Source organism: Sus scrofa, chromosome 6, assembly GCF_054392235.1.
Source record: "Sus scrofa isolate SSC_HxYL_T2T_F1_AM1 chromosome 6, Sscrofa_HxYL_maternal_Yorkshire_Landrace_v2.0, whole genome shotgun sequence".
Taxonomy (NCBI): Eukaryota; Metazoa; Chordata; class Mammalia; order Artiodactyla; family Suidae; genus Sus; species Sus scrofa.
The window spans coordinates 119,098,285-119,125,717 of NC_139388.1; the positions used below are offsets into that span (position 1 = coordinate 119,098,285).

Here is a 27,433-nt window from a genome sequence, read left to right on the forward strand (position 1 = left end):
TATTATTTAGAGTTTTATTTAAAAGAGTTTTTTAAAGTTAAATTGTTTAAAATAAGATACTTAGAGAATCAAATCAAGGTCATAAAATAAATTTTGATCATTGAAAGAAATATATGATTATGGAAAAAAATCAAAATTTCCCTTAATAAGAACCCACTTCTCATAGGTCTTAACCATCATTTTACTCACAATATTGTAATTTGGGGTTGGGATGGTCATAGACGCTAAGATACCAAATGATGAAATCTCTACCGAAACTAATTTATCCCTCCTTGTCTTTCATCTGAAGAACAGCAGTATCATTTAGAAGATAAAAAGAGGCATCATAGAAAGAGAATCACCATGAATTTTTGGTTTCATTTTAAGTTTTTACTCCAATCGTATTAAAGAACAAATAGTAGCAGTCTTTGAAAATCTAAAATTCAGTCACCTGTGAATTTGAATCTAAGTCACTACCTTAGATTTTACGGCAAAAGTTCTCAAATTGAATCCCTGTAGGAATCACCTGCCTTCCTTGATAAAAGGCAAATCCCCAGGTTATGCCCCTGAGAGGTTCATTCAATGAATTATCCACAGGCCTGGAATCTATGATTTTAACAAGTTCTCTAGGATGTTGGGTTACATAGTAGCATAACTGGCTCCAAATTTAAGAAAGAGTTTTCTAGAGGCTCAAGTACAAACCTACTTTCCATATTTTCACTCCCTGGTGGTAGGAGAATCCTAATATCGCTTTGAATAAGGGGAAAAGACTATATAGCATTGTTGACTTCAAGTGAGTCACAGTGGGAGGTCGTAAAATCTCTTCTCTCCTTTACTTGTAGCTACTGTAGCTGTAACATGAGTACCCAGTCAGCTAGTTTTGCAGATAAATGAGCATGTGATCAAGCTGTCACCAGGAGAACATGATTAAAAGTTGTAGGTCCCATTTCTGCTCAGTGCATTTAAGAATGGAATCATACCTCTTCTACATTCCTTCCCGCTTCGTGAGGCTTGCATGAGGATGGATGATCAGAGAGAACTTAAAAGCCATGTTTTAAAGTTGGAAGAGCTCCCATCAGCCTATCCCCAAAGAGCTGCCACTTACTGATGCAAATCATTGTTCCTGAGCTGTGAAGTGAGAGGGAAATCAACTCTGTGTTTTAAATGTTGTTCGATCATTAGTCATACTAGTTATCATACAAAATATAAAGGAAAATATTATTACAATACTTTTATTGTAATTAATATTGTTTAACTCTTAACTATAGGCCAAACACTAAGCTATTGCTATAAACTTGATCTCATTTCATCATTCCAACTATTTCATAATAGGACACCTATTTTCCTCATTTTACCAGTAAAACAACTGAAGGCATAAAGAGGTCACAGAACTGGTTTCAGGTTGCTCATGCAGCAGATATTAAAGTCAGAATCTGCTAGTACCAGGAATACAAGCCAGAGGTGTGTATATTGAGATTTTTGCTCTAGCCACTATAAATTCAGAAAAAAATTAATATTTGCATTCATTTCCACAAAAATCTTGGTAGTTTATTGTATCCATAGACCTAATAATAACATTTGTCAGCATCATATTTAAACTGATAATCCCAAAAAGAATGGCTCCTTCAGGGACAGGCAGATTAATATTTCAGTGACTGAGAAGGGACTTTAACAGTAAAACAACCTGAAATAAAGTTTAGAAATAAGATATTTGCAAGAGGACTGGTCAACTATGGTGTTAAATTAGGGATGGCATGGAGATGAGGATTCTTAAAACCATACCAAGTCGATCACTTAGGCCTTACAACAAGAGCAAGCTATAGCTAAGAAAATCAGTATTTCCTGCTCAGGACAAGGAAATAAACCAGAATCTGGTCTTTGGGTAAAATAGCAAACTTTTAGACAAAATCCTTATTTCTTCTTTTTCTTAAGTATATCTTTTTCATGATTCTATGTGTACTTAACTATACTTTGTTCTTAGGAATAATTATTGAATTATAACAAGAAAATAATTACCCACTCCTTATCAGGCAAGGTTATAAAACATAAGAAATCCTATTGTTCCCAGCAGAATCCTACAGGGGAAACCTGAGAAGCCTGTTGTAGCATTAAGATACACCAGAAGAGTTCAGGGTAGCAAAAACTGCTGATTTTTTCACATGAAATCAACTTTGTTATAGGTCTATCTGAACCTGAAATTTTGGATACATACTGAACAATTCTCTTCACTCCTTTTTTCAGGTGATGCAGAGTAAAAATCAGAGCCAAAAAAAGTTCAGTATTTGACTGGACAATGAATTGATGGCCCTTCAAACAAATATATGTAAAGTACCTATTCATCATTATTTTAGAAAAACAGTTGAGTAGCCTGGAGAAAAGTGGAGGTAGAAATACTTTAGCTCACACTCTAACACAGAAAAAGTTCTATAGTTGACAGGACTCTTGCCTCAAAAGGCATTTGCTGGGGCATATTGGGCAAAAGTGACACTCTTTTTTGACTTTCACAGCCACTGAGGGGTGTTGCTAGTATTGGTTGAAAGAACCATGAATGGGTGACATTTTGCAATGTAAAGGATAATTTTTCTATACAGCAAGGAACTACCTCAGTCCCACTGTTTTCAAATGCCTTACTGGACCTTTATGGGTCAAAAATGTACTTAGGACTTTCTGAACTTATTTTTGCCTGATTTTAAAAGGCGTTAAATTTTATGGTCATATAACAGGAAATTTAGGGAAAATTTTAACACTGTTCTCTTTAGAACATTACCAAGATTTTTTTTAACATTTAGAAAAATTAAATTACCCATGGTGGTATTTGATTCAACAGTTAAACATACTCCATCAAGTTGTGATTGTATTCATAATAATGTATAAATTTATATACACAAGGTAATTATATAGACACACATTATATGTACATATATATGTGTATATGTTTGTATGTATATATTTTGGTCTTCATTTCAAAATGCAAAATGTTGAAAATATTATTTGAAATTTGAAGCTGAAGTTTACAGCTTTGCTCACAAATCCACAGTAACAAATTGCCAACATTTTTTTCTTTTTCTAATTTAGCTATAAATGGTCAAGGTTTAGTGTATATTTTACAAAGAAACATACCATTGTACTTGACAAAATTATACTTCCAGGACTTAAAATAATGTTTGAGAACTGTACTATCCCTGGAATGCTTATGAATATTCTAATCAGAATAATAAAGAACTCATTTCTTAAGAAATACCAAAATGATAACAAAATATCAAAAGCTACAAAATATTGGAGAAAAAATAAACATATCAGCTTCAGCAGGTCATTAGTTCAAGGAATGAGAAAATCTAAATCAAATTATTTTCTTCTATTGAATAAAGCAGTAAAACTGATTGAATAAGAATCTGTGAGGTAGTGAAATTAAAAAAAAAAAATCCATCTCTGTAATGAACAGCAGATAAGCATCTTTTTCCTTAGAAGTGAATAAAGTTCTTCTCCTTGGAGATGTTTGGTTTATCATCAATTAAAAAGTCATAGAGGAAATGTAATTTTCAGAATTACTAACTTGGCAGCTTTGGAAAGGTGCTACTCAGACTAGCTGCAAGGGTTTGGCATTCACTGATGTCAGCTGAACCCATCTACCCTCTGGATCTCCCGTTGTATTCATACTGAAGCCATATTTTCTGTGGCTACTTCAGTGTCCAGTACAGCAGAAGTACCAGCACAAGTCTGTTCTAATAGGGCCCTGGGATCTACTAATGGGTGCCTTAATTTGAGGATCTCACATCTGCCTATTCATTTTTTTTTTCTAAAAACTGCTCTGTAGTTCAAGATTCTCTTTCCCGGTCCTCATTTATCCCCTCTCCTTTTACAGGTGTCAGTCCTGTGTTGTGCTCTGAAGACACTCCTTATCTTCTTTTTCCTTCCTTTTATTCTTCACAGGCATTTCCTCCAATAAATTGTTGAATGTCTAAACTTGCCTTGGTGCCTGCCTCTTGACGAACTTGAACTGACACCCTAACAAGTATAACGGAAATGACAATTTTAAAAAACCTTTATATATTAGTTTACAGGAAAAATTTCCTTCCTCCAATATCATTGCTTATGAAACAGATGGAGCCCTAGGTATAGTAAGTCAATAACATGGGTTTAAAATCTCATTTTAAAAAGTGAGTCAAGTATTTTAGCATGTATTTCAATATTCATCAGTTATACTTAGCCACCAAAAATTTAAGTTAAAGATTCATAAACCAAAGCATATTGTTATTAGAAATGCCCATATAATTAATATAACCCATTGAATGATAAATTTCATAAACTGTGAAAAGAAAATGGAGGGAAAATGAACACCCGGTCTTAAAATTATCCTAAAAAGGACTTTATTCGCTAAGTGATTCTGTTGTAGCATTCTTTTAATTAATCAAATAAAATTAAATGGCCATCATTAATAAGTCCACGAATAACAAATGCTGAAGGGGGTGTGGAGAAAAGGGAGCCCTCCTGCACTGTTGGTGGGAATGTAAGCTGGTACAGCCACTATGGAGAACAGTATGGAGGTACCTTAGAAATCTATACATAGAACTACCTTATGACCCAGCAATCCCACTCTTGGGCATCTATCCGGACAAAACTCTACTTAAAAGAGACCCATGCACCCGCATGTTCATTGCAGCACTATTCACAATAGCCAGGACATGGAAACAACATAAATGTCCATCGACAGATGATTGGATTCGGAAGAAGTGGTATATATACACAATGGAATACTAATCAGCCATAAAAAGGAACGACATAATACCATTTATAGCAACATGGATGGAACTAGAGACTCTCATACTGAGTGAAGTAAGTCAGAAAGAGAAAGACAAATACCATATGATATCACTTATATCTGGAATCTAATATACAGCACAAATGAACGTTTCCACAGAAAAGAAAATCATGGACTTGGAGAATAGACATGTGGTTGCCAAGGGGAAGGGGGAGGGAATGGGGTGGATGGGGAGCTTGTGGTTAATAGATGCAGACTATTGCCTTTGGAATGGATTAGCAATGGGATCCTGCTGTGTAGCACTGGGAACTGTGTCTAGTCACTTATGATGGAGCATGATAATGTGAGAAAATAGAATGTGCGCATGTATGTATAACTGGGTCACCGTGCTGTACGGTAGAAAAAAATTTATTGGGGAAATAACAATAAAAAATAAATTAAAAAGCTGAATACCAAAGTTAAAATATTATAAAATAATGGCGTATGTTTAATATGTGTTATAAAAGGTAAATGAAGTCCTTCTTATGCAATAAAGGGAATATTAGTAAATTCATTAACAATTGTATACTATTTTAAAAGTTCTTGCTTGCCAAGAACTTTCCATTTCTATCTTTGCAGCAGTTAAATAAGGATAAGCTCAAGCATGCAGAAATGGAACTACACTGCTCTCATTTGTGTTCTATTTAAAAAGATATAAAGCTTAAATTTAAAAATCTGTATGAACATGCACTACTAGATTGGATGATTAATCCATTTGAAATGGATATGAAACATGCTAGCCAATAATTCTGGAAGAATTAATTAAAAGATGATTTCGAAGCCAAAACATGATTTAATACATCTAATTATGATAAGTTTTGGACCCAATTAAAACTTACATAACTCACTCCTAGGAAAGAAACTAAATTTATTATTAGAGCATTTCCAAGTACATGTTTCGATTAAAACAGGTGTCTGAATGGAGTAATACAGTTATTGGAAGGCAACAAGACCAAATGAAAATGAAGAAAGAAATCCCAGGATTTTTTTTTTAACGCTGAAAGAACAAAATCTTAAGCAGCAGAGACCTCATTGAACTTCTTTAGTAAAGGTGATTTAAAATATATTTCATACTCACTTTCTAATATTTGAAATTATTCATTAAAATTATTTGTTCGTTGGAGGCATTTGTTGTTTTTAAGTCTGTAATGACACAGTCTCAGGAAGTCTATCCTCTATTTCTATAGTATTTTGTACTATTTTTTTCCCCAACTTTTCTTCTAGTTCTGTATGATCCCTAAGGTCTTTTTTTTAATTTTTAATTTATGTATTTTTCTGCTGTACAGCATGGGGGCCAAGATAAATTTACATGTATACATTTTTTTTTCCACCCTTCGTTCTGTTACAATATAGGTATCTAGACATAGTTCCCAATGCTACTCAGCAGGATCTCATTGTAAATCCATTTCAAGTTGTATCTGATAACCCCAAGCTCCTGATCCCTCCCACTCACGCCCTCACCCACTGGGCAGCCAGAAGTCTATTCTTCAGGTCCATGATTTTCTTTTCTGTGGAAACGTTCATTTGTGCTGTATATTAGATTCCAGATATAAGTGATATCATATGGTATTTGTCTTTCTCTTTCTGACTTACTTCACTCAGTATGAGAGTCTCTAGTTCCATCCATGTTGCTATAAATGGTATTATGTCGTTCCTTTTTATGGCTGATTAGTATTCCATTGTGTATATATACCACTTCTTCCGAATCCAATCATCTGTCGATGGACATTTATGTTGTTTCCATGTCCTGGCTATTGTGAATAGTGCTGCAATGAACATGCGGGTGCATGGGTCTCTTTTAAGTAGAGTTTTGTCCGGATAGATGCCCAAGAGTGGGATTGCTGGGTCATAAGGTAGTTCTATGTATAGATTTCTAAGGTACCTCCATACTGTTCTCCATAGTGGCTGTACCAGCTTACATTCCCACCAACAGTGCAGGAGGGTTCCCTTTTCTCCACACCCCCTTCAGCATTTGTTATTCGTGGACTTATTAATGATGGCCATTCTGACTGGTGTGAGGTGGTATCTCATGGTAGTTTTGATTTGCATTTCTCTTATAATCAGCGATGTTGAGCATTTTTTCATGTGTTTGTTGGCCATCTGTATATCTTCTTTGGAGAACAGTCTATTCAAGTCTTTTGCCCATTTTTCCATTGGTTGATTGGCTTTTTTGCTGTTGAGTTACATAAGTTGCTTATATATTCTAGAGATTAAGCCCTTGTCGATTACATTGTTTGAAACTATTTTCTCCCATTCTGTAAGTTGTATTTTTTTCTTTTTGGTTTCCTTTGCTGTGCAAAAGCTTGTCAGTTTGATTAGGTCCCATGGGTTTATTTTTACTTTTATTTCTGTTGCTTTGGGAGATTGACCTGAGAAAATATTCATGAGGTTGATGTCAGAGAGTGTTTTGCCTATGTTCTCTTCTAGGAGTTTGATAGTGTCTTGTCTTATATTTAAGTCTTTAAGCCATTTTGGGTTTATTTTGTGCATGGTGTGAGGGTGTGTTCTAGTTTCATTGCTTTGCATGCAGCTGTCCAGGTTTCCTAGCAATTCTTGCTGAATAGACTTTCTTTTTCCCATTTGATGTTCTTGCTTCCCTTGTGAAAGATTAATTGACCATAGGTGTCAGGGTTTATTTCTGGGTTCTCTATTCTGTTCCATTGGTCTGTCTGTCTGTCAGTTTTGATACCAGTACCACACTGTTTTGATGACTGCGGCTTTGTAGTATTTCTTGAAGTCTGGGAGAGTTATGCCTCCTGCTTGGTTTTTGTTTCTCAGGATTGCTTTGGCAATTCTGGGTCTTTTGTGGTTCCATATAAATTTTTAGATTGTTTGTTGCTGTTCTGTGAAAATTGTTGTGGGTAATTTGGTAGGGATTGCATTGAATTTGTAGATTGCTTTGGGTAGTATGGCCATTTTTACAGTATTAATTTTTCCAATGCATGGACATGGAATATCTTTCCATTTCTTTACATCTTCTTTGATTTCTTTGCTTAAAGTTTTATAGTTCTCGGCATATAAGTCCTTTACCTCCTTGGTCAGGTGTATTCCAAGGTATTTGATTTTGTGAGGTGCAATTTTAAAAGGTATTGTATTTTTGTATTCCTTTTCTAATATTTCATTGCTGGCATACAGAAATGAAACTGACTTCTGAATGTTAATCTTATATCCTGCTACTTTGCTGAATTTATTAATCAGTTCAAGGAGTTTTGGGGTTGAGTCCTTAGGGTTTTCTATGTATAGTATCATGTCATCTGCATACAGTGACAGTTTTATCTCTTCTCTTCCTATATGGATGCCTTTTATTTCTTTTGTTTGTCTAATTGCTGTGGCTAGAACTTCCAAAACTATGTTGAAGAGCAGTGGTGAGAGTGGGCATCCCTGTCTTGTTCCAGATTTGAGTGAGAAGGCTTTCAGTTTTTCCCCATTGAGTATTATATTTGCTGTGTGTTTATCATAAATGGCTTTGATTATGGTCAGGAATGTTCCCTCTATAACCACCTTGGCGAGAGTTTTGATCATGAATGGATGTTGGACTTTGTTAAATGCTTTTTCTGCATCTATTGAGATGATCATATGGTTTTTGACTTTTCTTTTGTTAATGTGGTATATGATGTTGATTGATTTGCATATGTTGAACCATCCTTGTGAACCTGGGATGAACCCTACCTGGTCATGGTGTATGATCTTCTTGATATGTTTTGGATTTGGTTGGCTAAAATTTTGTTGAGAATTTTTGCATCTGTATTCATCAAAGATATTGGCTGATAGTTTTCTTTTTTGGTGGTATTTTTGTCTGGTTTTGGAATGAGGGTGATGTTGGCATCCAAGTATGTCTTTGGGAGTATTCCTTCTTCTTCAACCTTTTGAAAAAGTTTAAGGAAGATGGGCACCAGATCCTCTTTATGTGTTTGGTAGAATTAGCCTATGAAGCCATCTGGTCCTGGACTTTTATTTGTAGGGAGTGTTTTTATGACATCTTCAATTTCCTCTCTAGTGATCAGTCTGTTTAGTTGTTCTGTTTCTTCTTGATTCAATTTTGACAGGCTGTAAGATTCTAAAAAACTGTCCATTTCTTCCAGATTGTCAAATTTGTTGGCATATAGTTGTTCATAGTATTCTCTTATGGTATTTTGTATTTCTGCAGAATCCATTGTGATTTCTCCTTTTTCATTTCTAATTTTGTTTATTTGGGTTCTTTCTCTCCTCTTCTTGGAGAGTCTAGCCAGGGGTTTGTTAATTTTGTTCACCTTTTCAAAGAACCAGCTCTTGGTTTTATTAATCTTCTCTATTGTTTTTTGAATCTCTATTTTATTGATTTCCTCTTTGATCTTTATAATTTCCTTCCTTCTGCTGACTTTAGGTCTTTTTTGTTCCTCTTTTTCTAATTCCTTTAGGTGGAGGGTTAAGTTGTCAATTTGAGATCTTTCTTCTTTTTTGAGAAAGGCCTGTATCGCTATGAATTTCCCTCTGAGCACTGCTTTTGCAGTGTCCCATACATTTTGAGAGGTTGTGTCTTCATTATCATTTGTCTTCAGGTATTGTTTAATTTCCTTCTTGATTCCCTTATTGACCCATTGGTTTTTTAGTAGCATGTTGTTTAGTCTCCATGTAGTAGGTTTTTTCTCATTTCTTTTCCTGTCATTGATTTCTAGTTTCATGGCATTGTGGTCAGAGAAGATACTTGAAATAACTTCTGTGCTTCTAAATTTGTTGAGGTTATCTTTGTGTCTCAGTATGTGGTTGATTCTTGAGAATATTCCATGTACACTTGAGAAGAATATCTATTCTGAGTTTTTTGGATGTAGTGTCCTGAAGATATCAATTAAGTCTAACTTTTCTATTGTTTCCTTTAGGATCTCTGTTGCTTTATTGGTTTTCTGTCTAGAGGATCTGTCCATTGATGTGAGCAGGGTATTAAAGTCTCCTACTATGATTGTATTCCCATAAATTTCTCCCTTTATGTCTGCTAATATTTGTTGTATATATCTGGGTGCTCCTATATTGGGGGCATATACGTTGATGATAGTAATATTCTCTTCTTGGATGGATCCCTTAATCATTAAATAGTGTCCTTCTTTATCTTTCTTTATGTCTTTTGTTTTAAATCAATTTTGTCTGATATGAGTATTGCAACTCCTGCTTTCCTGTCTTGTCTATTGGCATGTAATATCTTTTCCCATCCCCTCACTTTCAATCTATATGTGTCCTTTGTTCTAAGGTGAGTTTCTTGTAGGCAGCAGATACAAGGTTTTTGCTTTTTGATGCAATCTGCTACTTTGTGTCTTTTGATTGGAGCCTTCAGTCCATTGACATTTAAGGTGATAATTGATAGATGATTATTTATTGCCATTTTAAACCTCGTGTTCCAGTTGATTCTATGATTCTCCATTCTTCCTTTCTTTTTTTGGTTGGATGGTCTCCAATTATTTTCTGCTTGAGTGTTTTTCTTTTCATTTTTTGCAAATGCAATGTTTGGTTTTGATTTGTGGTTGCCCTGTTTTGAAAGAATCCTAATATAATTATATGTTTTAGCCTGTTGGTCCTGTAGGTTCAAACACTTCATTACTATAGTAAAATTAAGAAGAGAAAGACAAACAAAAACAAAAAGGAAAGAAAGAAAAGAAAAAATTTAAAAAAAGCATCTGTTTATTTCCTCACATCCCTTGCCCACATTTTATGATTTTGATGACTCTTTTTTTTTAATTTTATTTTGTTTTAAACATGTTCATGATTAAATCTGTATGTTGGCTTATCTGAGTGACTACTCCCAGATTGTGGCTTCCTCAATCCTTTCTTTTTGGTTTAGAGAAGCCCTTTCAATATTTCTTTTAGCCTCGGTTTTTTATTACTGTATTCTTTTAGCTTTTGTTTGTTTGAAAAAAATTTTATTTCCCCTTCTATTTTAAATGATATTCTTGCTGGATAGAGTATTCTAGGTTGCATATTTTTTTCCTTTTAGCACTTTAAAGATCTCTTGCCATTCCCTCCTGGTCTGTAGAGTTTCTGAAGAGAAATCAGCTGATAACTTTATGAGGGTTCCCTTATAGGTAACATTTTGCTTTTCTCTTGCTGCCTTTGGGATCCTCTCTTTATCATTAACTTTTGCCATTTTTATTTTAATATGTTTTGGTGTGGGTCTATTTGGGTTCAACTTGTTTGGGGCCCTTTGTGCTTCCTGTATCTTGAAATCAGTATCCTTTAGATTTGGGAAGTTTCCAGTGATAATTTCTTCAAATATATTTTCCATCCCCTTATCTTTTTCTGCTCCTTCTGGAATTGCTATTATGCGTAGATTGGCCCACTTTGTATTATCCCCTAGGTCTCTTATATTGCTTTCATGTTTTTTGATTTGGTTTTCTGTCTGCTGTCCTGTTTGGGTGATGTCCATTATTCTGTCTTCCATATCACTAATTTGTTCTTCTGCATTATTCATTCTGGATTTTACTGCCCTTAGTTCAGTTTGTATCTCTGCAAATGAATTTTCTAGTTTTTCTTGGCTCCTCCTTATATTTTCTAGTTCCTTTATGAAGGCATCTGCATTACTGTTCATATCTTCTCTTAATTCCTTCAGTATTTTCACTATTTCCCTTTTGAACTCCAAGTCTGTCAGACTGCAGAGGTCTGTTTCATTGTTGACTGCTTTAGGTGAGATCTGTTGGTTTAACTGGGGGTGGATTCTTAGCTTCTTCATCTTGCTTGTTGTTTTCTTTTTCTTGCTGTAATTGTACTCCCCATGGCCAGGCAGGGTTTGCCTTGGCACTGCTGTGGAATGTTTCCCGGGGGCTGGCGTTGTTGGTCATCTTCTTTGTTGGTCGTCTTCTTTCTTGGAGGTGTGAGGGGCTGACAGGGTCTCTCTGAAGCAAAGGAGGACTTCCTGAGGGCAGACAGGACTGGGAGGCCCACACTGCGATGGAAGCAGATTTCACACGGCTTGGCAGAGCTTGCTCTGGTGTTACTGGGCTGTGGGGTCTTCTAGGGGGCTGGCGGTGCTGGTCAGCTGTTCTATGGGAGTACAGCACTCCCCAAGGGCGGGAGCAGCCAGCTGGGCCGCTGAGAACTCAAGGGGCTCTTCCCCAGGGCAGCAGGGATTGGCAGGATCACTCTGCAGTGGAGGCAGATTTACACGGCCAGGCCAAGCTTGTACTAGCTTTTCTGGGCTGAGGGCCTTTTCCTGGGGGCTGGCGGTGCTGGGTGCTGCTCTGCGGGGGTGTAGCTCCTCCAGAGGGCAGGCAGGCCAGGGCAGGGAAAGCCCCTGTAGTGGTCAGCTTCCTGCAAATGGTGAGGCCAGCCCTCTGGGATGGCAGGCAGCCTCAGGTCCAGAGTGTGTGCACAGGATAGGGGGAGGGGGGATGCACTGGGAAGCACAGCTTTCTGATAGCTGGTAGGCAAGTGAGCTCACTGTGGTATGGGGAGTACTCTATGGTGGCCCACCCCTCCTCCTCTCCCCTCCCCAACACTGGCGCCTTGTCTCTACTGCAGATCCAGCTCTTCTCTCAGGTTCCCTCTGATGTGGCTTTCCACCCCTCAGCCCTTAGCATATTGCGCCCTGCACCCGCAATGCTCAGCTTCCTAGTCTCCCAGGCAGTCTCTGCCCTGAGAACTGGATAGACCGGTTCCTGGTCCCCCAAGCAGTCTCAGCACTGCCCACCCCAGCCCGTTCCCATTCCTAAAGACTAACCTCCAGAGCCGAGGTCTCTGTGCCCAGCCCCCACCCAAAAGTCTTGGTTTTTGGTGACTGTGCCAGTAGTTCAGATGATCTGTTAGGTTCTCACTCTGCTCTTCAGAACTCAGACTTACTGCTGCACTCTTCTCTGCATCTGGAGATCCCTCCGATTCAGTTGATCTTTCCGCCAAGTAGGTGACTTTCCAGGGTGTGGGATCCCTTTCTTCTCCACAGTTCCCTTTCAGGATCGCCCGTCCAGCCCCGATTCCCCTTCTCTCACTCTCCTCTTTTCTCTTGTCTTACCCAGTTATGTCATGAGATTCTTGCCATTATTGGAGTTTAGGTTCTTCTGCCAGTGATTAATTGCTGTTCTGTGCGAGTCGTTTAACCTGTAGATGTGTTTTTTTTTGGTTGTATTTGTGGGAAAGGGCAAGCGTGTCCCCCTACTCTTCTGCCATCTCGCCTTTCTACCCTAAGGTCTTTTTAAGTTACAGAAACTGAATGTTTGCCTCAACAAAGAGTAGAGTTTTGTGTCAAAGGTTGTTTTTTCTTCCTTTGTATAATAGAACTGGTTTCATTGGTCACATGGTCACATTCCTACTTTCTTCTGTATTAGGTATGGTCATGTGACTAAGTATAGGTCAATAACCAAAGAAGAGTTAATGTCTGCAATTTTAAATCATCTCCTTAGTGATAGAGCTCCATATCCTGTGTCCCTTCCCCACTTCTTGGTGGCTGGGAAATTGGTGAAACTGCTGGCACCTTTTGAAAACAACATGTTAGCATTGGCCACATCTGGTCTGCCCTGAATGCTCACTTCTAGACGGTGTCATAGGTTAAATCTATCTTACTTAAGCCTTCACATTTGGATCCCTTTGTTAACCTCTTTCTTAATAATACAGATTTTGTATTTGTATGATTACTTTTCCGTGATATTTGTGACTACCCCATTCTATGTCATAATACAGAGAAGTGTTTTGACATTGACTTACAACTAAGGACCAGTTTATTTTTGAGAATACATTCGTATTCATTGCCTCCAACCTCCAAAGTCTGTAAATTGTCTTGGCATATTACTCCTATGCCCATTAATGTCATTTCCTTATTTCTCTCATCAAATACTAAAACAAAAGAAAACCGAAACCTTGCCTATTGTTACTTTTCCTAACATCAATTTTTATTCTGAATTTTTCTGTGCTTTTTTTAAATAGATGGTATCTGCTTTTTTTTTTTTTTTAACTTTTCTTAAACCAATACCTTTCAATTATAATTGAGTTCCAGTATCAAGCTATTTCATTTTGTCTTCATCGTTCCTCATGTCCAAACAATTTCTGTTAAAATGAAATGTTTTCTTGTCAATTATTTTTCTTATTTACCCTTACATTTTAGATTAGAAATAGATATGTAATTTTTTGGAAATTTTGTATTTGGGTTATGTTATTCATGAACATTATATCAGGACAGTAAATGGGGGCACATCTTATAAAACTAACACTTTATCATAATATATTTTATAAAAAGTGAGTATTGAGTCTGAAAGTCTTCAAATCATCACTCTGGCATGTGCTTCCAGAGATCTCACCCCCTAACCCAAGTAGCTCATGCAAGACTATCTCACAAATACATATATTACATTTCCCAGGAGGAAACAGGGTAAATGGAAACAGGGTAAATAAAGCTCATCTGGGCCATCAGAGTGGTATCCAGTGGATTGGGGATTCATCACTGGGGTTCACCTAGGCCTTTGACCATTCAGCTCTGAAGTATCCAAATCCATAAGAAATATTTCAAGGAATGAGTATCATGGTTGAAGCTTGATTTCACTTAAGGCAAAAGAGTGGAAGCAGTATCAAGACACGTGGATGATGTTGAGGAATGTGCCCTAGAAGAACAGAAACACCACAGGGGCACAGCAGGACAGAAAGCAATAGCACAGAATCTGGCGTCCCATCAGTAGTTATAAGTATTAAAAACTGGGAAAGCAAAGAATGGGAAATTTTTCAGTTGAATAGGAACATAGGAGGGATTTCCATTTATTTATTCATTAACACATTAGGCTTCCATCTCTTTGACAGATTAGAGTAAGCATTAGAGGGACACTACAAAGCAAAAATAAATCATGATTTTTTAATGAATCTTGTAGCATAGTGGTTAGAAATAGGAACTGGATTGACTTTGAGATGATGAGTAGCTCCTGTTTACTAAGAGACAATTGTATGATATGCAATAGATTAGGCACTTTCTATATATTATTTCATTTACTGTCAACATTCTTTGAATTATACACTTTAAATTGTAAATTTTATTGTGTGTAAATTATACCACAATACATCTGATTATTAAAAAAAAAAAAACTCCAAAGACAAAACCCTCCATGCATGCTAACTTAGATGGAATTCTTTTACCAGAATCAGCTATTCATTTTCAATTTGATTAATTGTTATGTTGAGAAAAACACATGAGTTTATTTATTTGGGAGAGGAATGACATAGTGTCCATGAGCCTTAATCTGATTGCAAAAAATGATGATAAGAAATTATATTGAACTTTGGAAAGATGTACAGGTGCCAAAAAGGGTATGATATAGGTTAATTCACTACACTTTTCAGTTTGCCTAAAGCTGTGCCTGAACAGGCCATACTGGATCAGGAACATTATTTTGATTCTATTCCCTCTAGGCTTTATTTGCATATGTTTGTTATCTTACACTGCATTTAAGTAAATCAGACTAATTACTACAAACAAACACACATAAGAAGCAATATTTGGACAGTGATGATCATCTTAAAATGTGACTACATAAAGTGATTGGAATTTCATTAAAATTAAAAATAGAAGTCCCTGAGGAAGAAAACTTATATATGAATAAAATGTATTCATTAATATTACATTAACTAGGCACTTTGTTATTGCAGCAAGGAAAAGATACAATGCTGCCACACAGCCATTTGGATTTTCTAATATTCTTTCAGTGGAATAAAAAGAGATAGTATTTGGTGCACTGATAGTTTAAAAAGTATTTGTGCATTGTCTTGGCATTAAAGAATTATCATTAAAATATTATTATCACTATCGGAAAGATCATATTGCCAATGTAAACAGTTTCTCACAATATACAAGATTAAAATGTCTTATTTTAAGCAAAGGGATATTTAGCAAATTTCAAGAATGTACATTTAAATGGAGCAAGGGGGTCATTAAATAAACATTTACTGAATTCATTTTATGTTTCAAGCATTTATATTACTGGATATTTTACTCCTTTTTCAGGAAAAAAATATATAGTTAAAATACTTAATGTATTTTAGGCAAATTACTTGAAGCATTATATAAACAAATAAGGATTAGTTTTAGAGCCTTGAATTTGAGCAAAAAGAAAGTGTCAGTTAAGGAAGAAAATGCTTTAAAGACTTGAACACTAAAGGATGGTGAAGGGGAACAGAATTTGCTGTTCTAACACATGCCTCTTTGGCATAAGGGTTATCTTGAGCTGGATATTTCTAAGGATTTGAGACACAGGAAAAACTCTGAAAATCTGTAGAAATTATCCTGCTGTAAGATAAAGTTACATTAATAATGGAAGTCTCCATTGTTAGGGTTTCTCCCTCTCTGTACCAGGAAGAGGAGGGTGACTAATTCTCTAGAAATTTATCAGTGGAGAATGCAGAAACTTAAATCTGCATAATAACCATACCCCTGTTTACTGTGCTCTGCCTGATACCCTCCCATGACTGGCTGCCCCCACCCGCAACATCTTTTGTCTTTAGCTGGAGATGGTATTTGAAGAGATGGTATTCGGTCTTCTTGGATAACTCCCATGACTACCGAAGGTATGTATGTTATTAAACTCTGTTTGTCTTTCTCCTGTTAATCTATTTTGTTTGTTTGTTTGTTTTTTATTATAGAGTGGTCTCAGCCAAGAACCTAGAAGGGTAGAGAGAAAATTATTTTTCCTCTCCTACAATGGTCTGTTGCAATAATTTAGAATTGGTATAACTTAGATTCTAATTTAGTTTGTTCTATTCATAGCACTCCTTTTTTGGTCCAGATTTGTAAATTATATTCACAAGTTAATTATAGTCATTATATATCTTTTGCTCATGACTTTATTTAAATTAATTAGACAAAATTTTTCAAAGGCTTACTAGGTGCCAAGAGCTATTGTAAGTAAATACACTGATGACTAAGTCAAAAACTTAGTCTGTTCTCATAGAGCTACATTTATGTATTTTTATTTGTGTTTCTTTTTTCCCTGCTTAATATAAGTATTCTGTCCTATTATTAGTACATAAAAACATAGATCAAGCCCATTTTATTGACTACATTTAGCTCATGGCAGAGTGCTTGGCACATAGTAATTTTTCATTAAATATTTTTAAATAAAGGAATGAACAAATGAATGATTTTTTTCCAAATGCTTAACAATATTGCTAAAATAAAAAAATAATAACCTTGAACTCATAAATGAACCAATCTTATTTTTTAAATTCATTTTTTCATTCAACTGCTTAGAGATAAAACAAAAATGTAACACATGGTACCTATACTCAATGAACATAGAGATTAGACAGGCTTAGGTCTGGTATAGACAGACTTACAAGGAATTAATTGTTCCAAAGCTTCATAAGTGATGGAAGAAGAGGATTCAAGATGATAAACAAACACCAGGCAAAACAAGGAAGGAAAGATATTTTCCTCCCTCCCTTTCTTCCTTCCTACCTTCCAACCTTCATTTTCAGAGGCCTAAAAATGATCTCCAAGCAATCACTAACATAACTTCCTTTTCTCTCTGTTATAATATAGGATCCTGCCAAGTTTATTTCCCCGCTATAATTGGTATATGGTAATAACTATTCAATAAGTTGGTGACTTTTGAATTAATGTCAAAATGAGAAATGCTCCAAATTATGAACAATACAGCAGGTTGCTCACCAGCACAATTTGTTCTCATTTTAGTCATATGCTCTTTGATTAAGCCAGGAAGTAAATCCTTGTAGGACATCTGCAGTGATATATCTAGCAGCTGTTCATTGGATGTGTGGGATGGCACTGAATACCATAAATATTCAGGGTCGCTTATTGTGAATCTCCAAATACATAGTCCTGCCTGAGTGGCAGTAGTAAAGTGTTGGGGGCAATAGGAGGGAGGAAATAATATTGAAAAATGTGGAAGTTTCAACGTGATGATATTATTTCGTCAAATAGGCCATAGTACAAATAGGTCAAATATATAATACATATGTAATAACTATTTTTAACACTTTACAAAAGAGCAATTGTGATAATACACCGTAAATTCAAGAATCAGAAAAATGTTTGTCTTCCCAGTGATAACCATTCTATAAGATAGAACTAATAAGTTGTATATCACTAAGAACATGATTTGATTTGATCCAGTATTTATATGTTCTGTGACCTTGGAGGACTTATATATCCTTTGAGCCTCAATTCTGCCTACTCTTCATCTTTCATAGTGTTCTTTAGGTTATACAAATTGTTAACTGCAAGCAAAGTTGTTTCTGGTACATGGAGGTATTTAAAAAAAAACATAAAAAGTTGTAAACTCAAGCTTTAAAAATTTACATGTTCAGTACTGGTGCCCAATATAGCACAACTTTACTAGTTAAGAAAAAAAAACAGGAGTTCCCGTTGTGATGCAGAGGAAGTGAATCAGACTAGGAACTGTGAGGTTTTGGGTTCGATCCTGGCCTCGCTCAGTGGGTTAAGGATTCAGCATTGCGTTAGCTGTGGTGTAGGTCGCAGACCTGGCTCAGATCCTGTGTTGCTGTGGCTGTGGCGTAAGCTGGCAGCTGTAGCTCCAATTTGACTCCTAACCTGAGAACCTCCAGATGCTGTGGGTGCGGCCCTAAAAAGCAAAAAAAAAAAAAAAAAATAGAGAGAGAGAAAGAAAACAAAACAAAACCAAGGGGGAAAAAAAAACCACTCAAATACCTGACATGTTCAGATATTAGCGTATCTTATCTAAAACATTTTTAAGAAAAGCTAAAATAATAATATATGTGACAATGTTGAACTTCATCTGAGCCTAGAAAACAAGGATGATTTAGAAATACTCAATTTCTTTTTGTTCCAGAAAGTGACTTTATAGTAAGACTCACTCTCCACTCTTTTTCATGACTCCCATAAAACTCACCATTGACCCCCTTATTGATCTGTGACAGGGCCAAACATAAACCTTTTCCCTTTTGCCTGAGCCTCCTGAAATACCAGGAGATCCTCCAACTCCCAAATTCTGTCTCATAAATGCTTAAAACTATTGCTTTTCCTGAAACTAGCTAGATACAGGAATATGCATTTTCTGTTTGGCTAACTGACTAAGACATCTCCTGATTACCAAAACAACCCCACGGGTAAATCACCCCACCTTTATCTTGGCTACATTTCCCTGTACAAGTCTAAAGCAAAAATCACGTGGCTGAGACATGGATTTTTTGACCACCCTAAAACAGTCACCTGAATAAAGCCAGTTCCCTCACTTGCTTATTTTTTTCCAAAAAGAATTCATTTGTATATTAACCAAATATTAGTATCTACTCTCTGCTAAGCAGGGTCCCAAGTTCTGAGAATTTAGTAGTAAAACAAAACCATTTTTTCCTGGTCTCAAGTAGCTTGTATTCTGGTATAAGAATGGTATCAAATACATATTATACGTCAGACAGTGATAAGTGTTGTAAGGGAACAAATAGCAAGTTAAGGAATAGTGTCAGGAGAGGAATGCTACAAGAGGTTGTTAATGCACAGGGTAATCAGAGATAAGGTGATCTGATTGCCTGGAGAGGCTGACATCCTGTGGCAGGCTGGGGGAATTGCATTCTAGGCTGAAAGACAAGTGACAAAGGAGGCCTTGTGGCTGGAATTGTAGAGTTTAGGAAGAGAAGTAGGAAATAAGATAAAAGAAATAGGAGCCTATATCTGCTAGGACCTAGAGGTAGAAGGGGAGACATTGGTGGGTTTGAACACAGAAATAATAAAATTTCACTTAAAATGTAAAGATTGTTCCTACTTTCCAGAGATTATTATAAGCAAGATTAGAAGCAGGAAGCCTAGTTCAGATTCATTTTCTTATGATCACCATGGGCAGAAATGGCAAAGGGGAGAAAATGATTGTGATTTAGATTTTAGAGGTGAAGATGATGAGACCTGATCAGATTCCAGATTTATTTCCAAGGTCAAGCCTGCAGATTTCACAGAAAGAGAAAAGTAGATGGGTCTATGACAACTCCAAGTTACATTTTTCTTCAGTTATCATTATTTTTTTAAGTTAGCACTTATGGAAATGGCAATAATGGAGAGGAAAATATAGGTGGGCTGGGAGGAAAAGTCAAAATTTCTTTGGGGCGTATGTTCAGTTTTCAGATGCATATTTGCAATTGCAAGTTCAGGATAGTCCTCCCCTTTATGGTTTGTGCTACCTTTATGTGAGAATTATTTTGACCTAAAGGCAGTCTAGACCCTACTGCTTCAAGGGACACTACAGCCCCTCCCTTAACCACCGGAAAGAACTTAAATTGGGGTTTTTCTGAGAAAAAAAGTTATTAGAGATAAATAATAATTAGTTGGCTCCATCTATATAGGACAAATACCTAAATGCCAAATGTCTGCTCTTCTCCTCATCTTGGGAAGGACCCTCTTGTTCTTGGAAGCCCCAGGCCCCTGTCCCATTCCTTGGCTCGGGATGGCATATACACCATCTTTTACCCTCCTGTTTTTGAACAGTTCAGGTATGTGCAGTCTCTAACCTTCTGGTGTAAGTGGGATTCCCATACTTATGAAATTAATTTTGATTTTCTCCTGTTAATTTGTTTCACGTTGCTTTAGTTATTAGAGGAGCTGGAAGAACCTAGAAGAGTTAAAAAAAAGTTTTCTCCCTCACCAGCACCATCTAAGTAGATATGCTACATGTAAGGTTGGGTGTGTAAGTCTGGGAGTGGAGAATGGAGATATAAATTAGATGGTATTCAGTGAAGAGATATTATTTAATACCATGAGATTCAAGAATATCCCCCAGAGGAGGCTCATCGAGGAGAAAATAGGTCAGAAGACTAAGTCCTAGTACTAATAAGCTTAGAGGCAAAAATAGGACAGTGGCTTTCAAACCATGTTTCCCTGTGTCCCATAATAGGATTTTGAAACAACTAGGTATTCCTTTACACATTTTAAAGTTGACATTAAATTTTTTTATTATAAGCCCAAGGTTATAAGGAATATAATTTTAGTTGTTATAAATGTTGATACTTTGAAAATTTTAAATAACACTGTTATATCACCTTTTAAATATACGTAAGTACTTAACTAAGATCACATACTTTCATGGTTACCCTTGTTCATCTAAACATACCTGAGCAAATGTTTCTTTAACGGTTGGAAATTTTACTCTTTTTTTTCAATTCAGCTAATGTTTCTGTTCTACTTCTTTTGCAAAATATATCTAATGTTATATACTGCTATGCTTGAAAAATATTTAAAAGTCACCCACTAAAATATTTCTCTGGCAAAAAAAGTTTATGCATATTTTTAAGTATAAGTTTGTTACATAACCATTGATTGGGAGATACTTCTCTGTGAAAATTTCCATCAATTCTAAGTGCAAAAATTATTTTCTGATTGATTATTGTTATAATTATTAATAGTATATTAAACATAAAAACATTAAATTTTTATTAAAAATTAATGAGTATTTAGTATCAATTCTATTAATTTTTTTCATCATACATGTGTGTGTGCATGTTAAAGCTTCAAAGAGCCCTTTTCACATAAATACATAGGTAGGAATCAATTTTAAAATCCTTAAATTTTAGCTAAAGACAATAGTAATCTGCAAAGTTTGGTTTTAACTGTCAAATTCCAAATCTCCAAATATCACCAATGCAACCTGTTGATAAGGCAAAACTGAGTTTAGACTGATGAGAGAACAGTCAGAGCTTGGCTATAGTGTCCTGCAGGAATGCCAAAGAAATATGGTCGGGTATTACTAAGAATTTCAAGTTGATTTAAGGCATGAGTTTCAATAAAGCGCAAAAGAAAGGTAAAGGAATTTGATTGGAATTTGGGTAAGACTCACGATATAACAATCTATAATTCCTATAATCAGAAGGCAAAGATTTTGTGAAACAAGGTAACTGGCTTATAGATGCTTTCTATTGAAGAGTTTGAGTACTTTGGGAAATTCCCATAATAAACATTAACATTGTTTACTGCTGTAAGAGTCTCTCCTGCAATAATAATATTATAAATTCTTACAGCTTTAATTCTTATAACATTGAAACGATAAAGTCACATTAATGTAAACTGTAAGATGTGTGTATATTGGGGATGAAGATGGAATAGGTGATTTTGACCCTCAGTGTCCAAGCTGTGTATGGTGGTACATGGGTTCAGGTTCTCATAAGATTCTACCAAACAAATCAGGGGGTTCTCCATTAATTTTATTAAAAATAAAGATTGGAAAGATCTGGCAAGCCTGATTTGCAAAACTATTGGTCACTCGGTTGTTAGAGTCTTTCATTTTCTCAGCACCTACATTAGCATCTGTGTGGCACCTTTGTGTGCTTAAGGCAATGCATTATAGTGAGTTTTAAGAAAGATAAAGGCATATCTTTCTTTGTTAAAGTGAGGGAAGAGAGACTATGAAAGGAAACAAAGTAGAACCTGAAAGATTTAGGTTCAGGCAAAAATAAAATGGATACCATGATTCCTTTAAAATTATTTGCCTCACAGTCCATGAAAAATATTTGTAGACCCAAAAGATTATGTACTCATAAATTTGAAAATCCCTGTTCTAGAGGAGAAAGCCCCAGAAAAGAATGGTGTCCAGAAATTATTGAAGAGATAGTTTTAAGAAGGGGAAGATGGTCAATTGTATCAAGTGATGCAGCTTGGTTGATTAAGATGAGAATTAAGTGTTGACTATAGGATTTAACGTGGAGTTTTGATATTGCAGTTTAAGAAATAGGATAAACATCATAGGAACTAGTGAGACTGTCTAAGACTTCAAGGGGAGCAGGACAATAAATTGCAGTGAATCGGGGAAAACCTTTTTGGTTTTGTTCATTTTCAGTTACAGCATTTATACATGTGTAGTGTAGTCATGGTTTTAATTACAAAATATCATTACTGCATATATACAGAGTGTGTCAAGAATCATTATTCACAGATTCTGAATTTGCCAATTTACTTACTTACTAAAAGTTATTTGTAACTCCCAAATTAATAGCTAGAAAAATCTGAGTGGCCTGATGTGCACATTCCTAGTGGAGGTCAAACAAAGCAGTGTTCTACTTTCTTATTTTAGCTCTTCAACCTTAAATAAGTGTGGTTTTTTTTCATGCTCTACTTAGTATCACGTTTTTTACAAAAAGGGCTTTTTGTTAGTGATTTCACTGTTTAAAACATCCTCTAAGTACAAAATTAACGTGCTCCTATCTAGTGCTCTTAAGCATAAGAAGGTTTGGCATATCTTATGGAGAAATACATGTGTTAAATAAGCTTCATTTGGGCATGAGTTATAATGCCATGCATTCACTGTTGATGAATCAACAATGTGGCAAAATCAGAAAAAGGGAGAGGAAATTCAGCGAATTGTATGTGAGGCTACCCTAGAAAGTGTGAAATGAACATATGTAAATCTGGAAAAGTGGCTAAATTTGTAGATTTATGAGATGATGACCAAAAAAGAGGCAGAATAAACTGTAATGTTGTGAGACTGAAAGCCAAAGAAATTTACAGTCATATCCGGATACGGGAAAGTGTTAAACCCATCTGAGCTAGTTCTGACTGGCTCATGCCTCTCAGAAAAGGATCTGGCATGAAAATATTAAATTTGATGGCAAAGTAGATTCCACGGGTCAGGAGGCCATGGGAGGATTTGAAAAATAACTGCTAATTACTGTGCAGAAAAAAGTTATGCAAGAGAGTAGGTTTCGACACTGGTGAGACTGGCTTGTTTTACAAGGACATTGGCAAACAAACCTACATAATGCAAATTGCCTACAAAATTCTTGACCTTAAATTATTGAAAGACTATGCAGTTAATTATATGTAAGAAATAATATATTAAACATGGTGCCTTTAATCAGAAACACATGTAAAACAAAATGAGGCTCACAGGAATGTAACCCTGTATTTCTGTGAGGAGCAAAGGTTCCAAATTCACTAATTCAGTGTTCCCAGTGAATTTATAGAACATAACCAGTGTGACTAGAACTGATTATATCTATATATACACATATATGTGTGTGTGTGTGAGGTTAGATACACATACACTTAAGAATTTTCTGTAGATATGGAAAAACTGATAATGATTGAAAGAAGGACCTATTTAAGGAGGAAAGTCTATAAATTAATGAGATATTGGCATAATACATAAATTGAGGTGCTGTCATTAGATTGTGCCAGTCAGCCCATCTATTGTAACAGGAAAGACAAATATATACATGTACAGACACAGTTGAATTGGTAGACATGTAAATGGAAGCATCTGGACATTTTCCAATTTCTCTGTTAATGAAAAGCATGATTAGTAGCTGAGAGTGAGGTAGGAGAGAAGGTTGTAGAGGTCAGAGGAAAGAGGAGCAGATGGGAAAGTTTTGAATGACAGAACAAATCTACCAGAGAAACAGACAGAAGGATTGCCTGGCAGGACCAAAGTCCCTTTGAGGTTTGTAATCATGAATTTAAAGTGAGCCCAGTCAGCATTTTTATGGCTTTTCTCAATCCACTTTTAGTTTTTCAGGTGCAGGCAAGGAATATGTGCAGAGTTGCATTTAACCATGTTGAAATTTTGCTAGAAGGAAGATTATTAATGCTGTGATTTAAATATATTTTTAGAATTTTAGAATTGGAAGAAACTTTAAAAGTTTTTTATTACCTTTGAGAGAAAATATATTTCAGAACACTGATTTTGAAACTGAGTGAACTTGTTTCCAAATGCCAGATATATCTATTGCTGAACTTAGCAAACTACTTTAAAAAAAAAAAAAAGAAATTAGAAACAATAACATATTTCAGAGTAGTTTAAATATTAAAATAAGATAAAGAAGAAAAATAAAGAAAGCACCTATTACAGGACCAGGCACATAATTGGTGTTCAAGACATGCTGATTTTCTCCTACCTTGATTCACACTTGAAAATGATAGACGGAGAATGTTTAGAAACATTTTTAAAGTCTCAAAAATATTTACAGCTTTTTTTCTCTGCTTCTCCTAGTCTACAGTCTGGCAATGTATATTCCACAGATCAGGAGAAATCTACAATCTGCTTCTCCTGACTGTTTTTAAATTTTTCAATGGCCTAGGCAATGGAGAAACTTGAATAGGAACACTACAATTCTCTAACTCTTCTTAATCACACAAAATTTACCCTTCCTTAAGGCCAGAGAATGAGAATAACATCTTTGTAGTGATCTGTCCTTTTGCATTTTGCTCATTATATTTCCTTTCCTTTTCAATATTTGATGTGAAGCAAAAACCTTTCTCTATAGGCAGTTTACAATCAAGAAAGAAAATCTCAACTAAGATGTTTCTTCAGGAAAAGAATAAAATTCTTCACCTGAGTAAACTTTAGAATAATTGTCTTAGTATAGTACTTTGGTATATTTAACCAACACCCTTTTGGTGATCGTCCTTTTTCTATAGAATAGTCCAAGGCAGGTAGAGGTCTGCTGATAGTTCTGTGGGTCCGACATTCAAACCTCAGCTCGAGGTTTAAAAATTGCTCTGTTTCAATATTCTGGTAATATCAATAAGACAGTCAGCCACCAGGAGTTCCAATTGTGGCTCAGGAGATTACAATCCTGACTAATATCCATAAGGATGTGGGTTCAGTACTGGCCTTGCTCAGTGGGTTAAGGATCTTGCATTGCTGTGAGCTGTGGTGTAGGTCACAGGCATGGCTCAGATCCCATGTTGCTGTGCTCTGGCTTGGTACAGGCCAGCCTCTAGCCTGGGAATTTCCATATGCCATGGGTGCAGCCCTAAAAAAACAAAACAAAACAAAAAAGAAAATAAGTCACCTTGTTTTTTCTTTTCTGATGCTGTTCCTCACTTCTATGCATGCACTCCTAATTTGTGCTAAATTAAGCCCACCTCGGCTCTGGAAAAGTGGCCTTCCCTTCTGAGACCGCCTCTTGGTAAGGCATCACTAGTAGGTAAAGACTAGGCACTATTGTCTCAGTCATACAATTCCTCCCCTCCCTCACCTCCAGCATATAACACAGCGGTTACATGGGTATTATTTTAGTGAGAACATACTTTGTACAAGTCACTGAGCTTTTCCTGCAACATCTATTTATTCCCTTGGTAGAGGCTACTATTATAAAAAGTTTACAAATATAGATACTAAAAGGAAAGTTAACTTTCCTGCCCTCTTGAAACTAGGTACTAGCAGCAGAGATAATTAGTAAATAACCAACTGCAAAATTATCCATGAAATGATCGTAGTGGTAAATGCTGTGACACTGGGAATACACCATATACTGTAGGCCCAACTAATCTGGGGAGCCTGGAAAGTCAGTGAGTGCTTTCTTTAGGAAATGCTATTCAAAACTAAATTCCAAAGAGTGAGCTGAAATGAACTCTGATGATAGGGAAGGAGGAGAAGGGTGATCATTTCAGAAGAAGAAACATCTCTTCCGAGGATAATGCGGAATGGACCAAGATAAGTGCAGAAAGGCTGGAGTGCCAAGAAGGAAGGGTAGAGAGAGATGAGGCTAGAAGGCAGAAAGCAGATCATGTCAGGACTTTATTATTTATCCTGAGAGCAAGGGAAATCTCCTCTGCACAATGTGGGGAGAGTGAAGGGAAGTTGACTAGGCCGAAAGCAAGGAGACCTGCTAGGAGGCTACAAGATGATGAGAGGTGATGGCCGTATGGACTACTGTGGTGGCCTGCGGGAAGGAAAAAGTAATGGGTTTAAGAGAAATTTGGAGTATTCCTACTGTGGCACAATGGGATTGGCACTGGAACACTAGGTGGCAGGTTCAATTCCTAGCCTGGCACAGTGGATTAAGGATCCAGCATTGCCATAGCTGTGGGGTAGGTTGCAACTGTGGCTCAGATCTGATCCCTGGCTGCTGGGGAACTCCATATGCCACAGGGAAGCCCCCCCCCCAAAAAAAAAAGAGAGAGAGAAATTTGCTAGGACGAATTAGTTGGATATCATGGCTGAATTAGATTTAGGTGTGAGAATAATGAATGAATGCCAGTCAACTGGATGGTGTACTCTAATAGCCCAGCTTCAATGCACAAGAAAAGCTATGCCTGTTTACCCTATAGGGATATAAGGGATTCATTTTAGGATAATTACATTTTATAGTGCTTAAAAATATCTCAGGATATGTTTCAGGGATTCAAAATATTTCCTTCCATGGTGCACCTCTGTCACCTGAGATTGGAAAACAAAGGACAGGTCTAGATTGACAGGTTGAGGATGAAAGTTCTGCTGACGGGAGGATGAAGCCAAAGGGTCAAAGATCAAAATCAGGGGTTTAATCATTTGACAGTGAGGCTCCAGATATTGAGTGATTTATTTAGAACTCTATTACCAACACTTTGGATAATAGATATTATTTATGAATGCTATAGTAATGTGATAATTACTATATTGAGTGTCTCCTTTCTACAAAGTATATATATAACCTGATTTTGTCAATCCTTTAGCTAGACCTCTGGGTTAATATTCTGAGTGACCAGGTGGCCCTTCCAAGGTTAGAAAAGTGGTTAATGGTGGTGGCAAGGTATGACTTAGATGTATATCATGCCTCTCCTTGGCTTGACTCTGCAGCATATGGGAGAGTGCCTGAGCAAGGCGCCTCCATTCCCTCCCACTGCAGCCCTTTATGACTTAGAACTAAAGTCACGATTGTGACCCAAGCCTAGCTAAACGCTGGGATGAGGTTTTTAAGGAATCAGAAATCCTCTTCCTTCCCTTTTGATTAGAGTTTCACATTCTGATTTGTCTCAGAGAAAATGGG

At 36.2% G+C, this 27,433-nt stretch overlaps 1 long non-coding RNA gene across 3 annotated transcripts in view; it reads left to right on the plus strand.

Annotated features, from left to right (window-relative positions):
- The window catches only part of LOC110261440 (uncharacterized), a 222,885-nt gene that overhangs the window by 151,042 nt on the left and 44,410 nt on the right, over positions 1-27,433 (plus strand). Inside the window, exon 5 of one of the 3 annotated variants that reach the window (XR_014808653.1) lies at positions 16,211-16,273. The exons of the other annotated variants lie outside the window; for them this stretch is intronic. This is a non-coding gene — a long non-coding RNA (uncharacterized LOC110261440). The remainder of the gene's footprint in view (positions 1-16,210; positions 16,274-27,433) is intronic. 3 annotated transcript variants of the gene reach the window in all.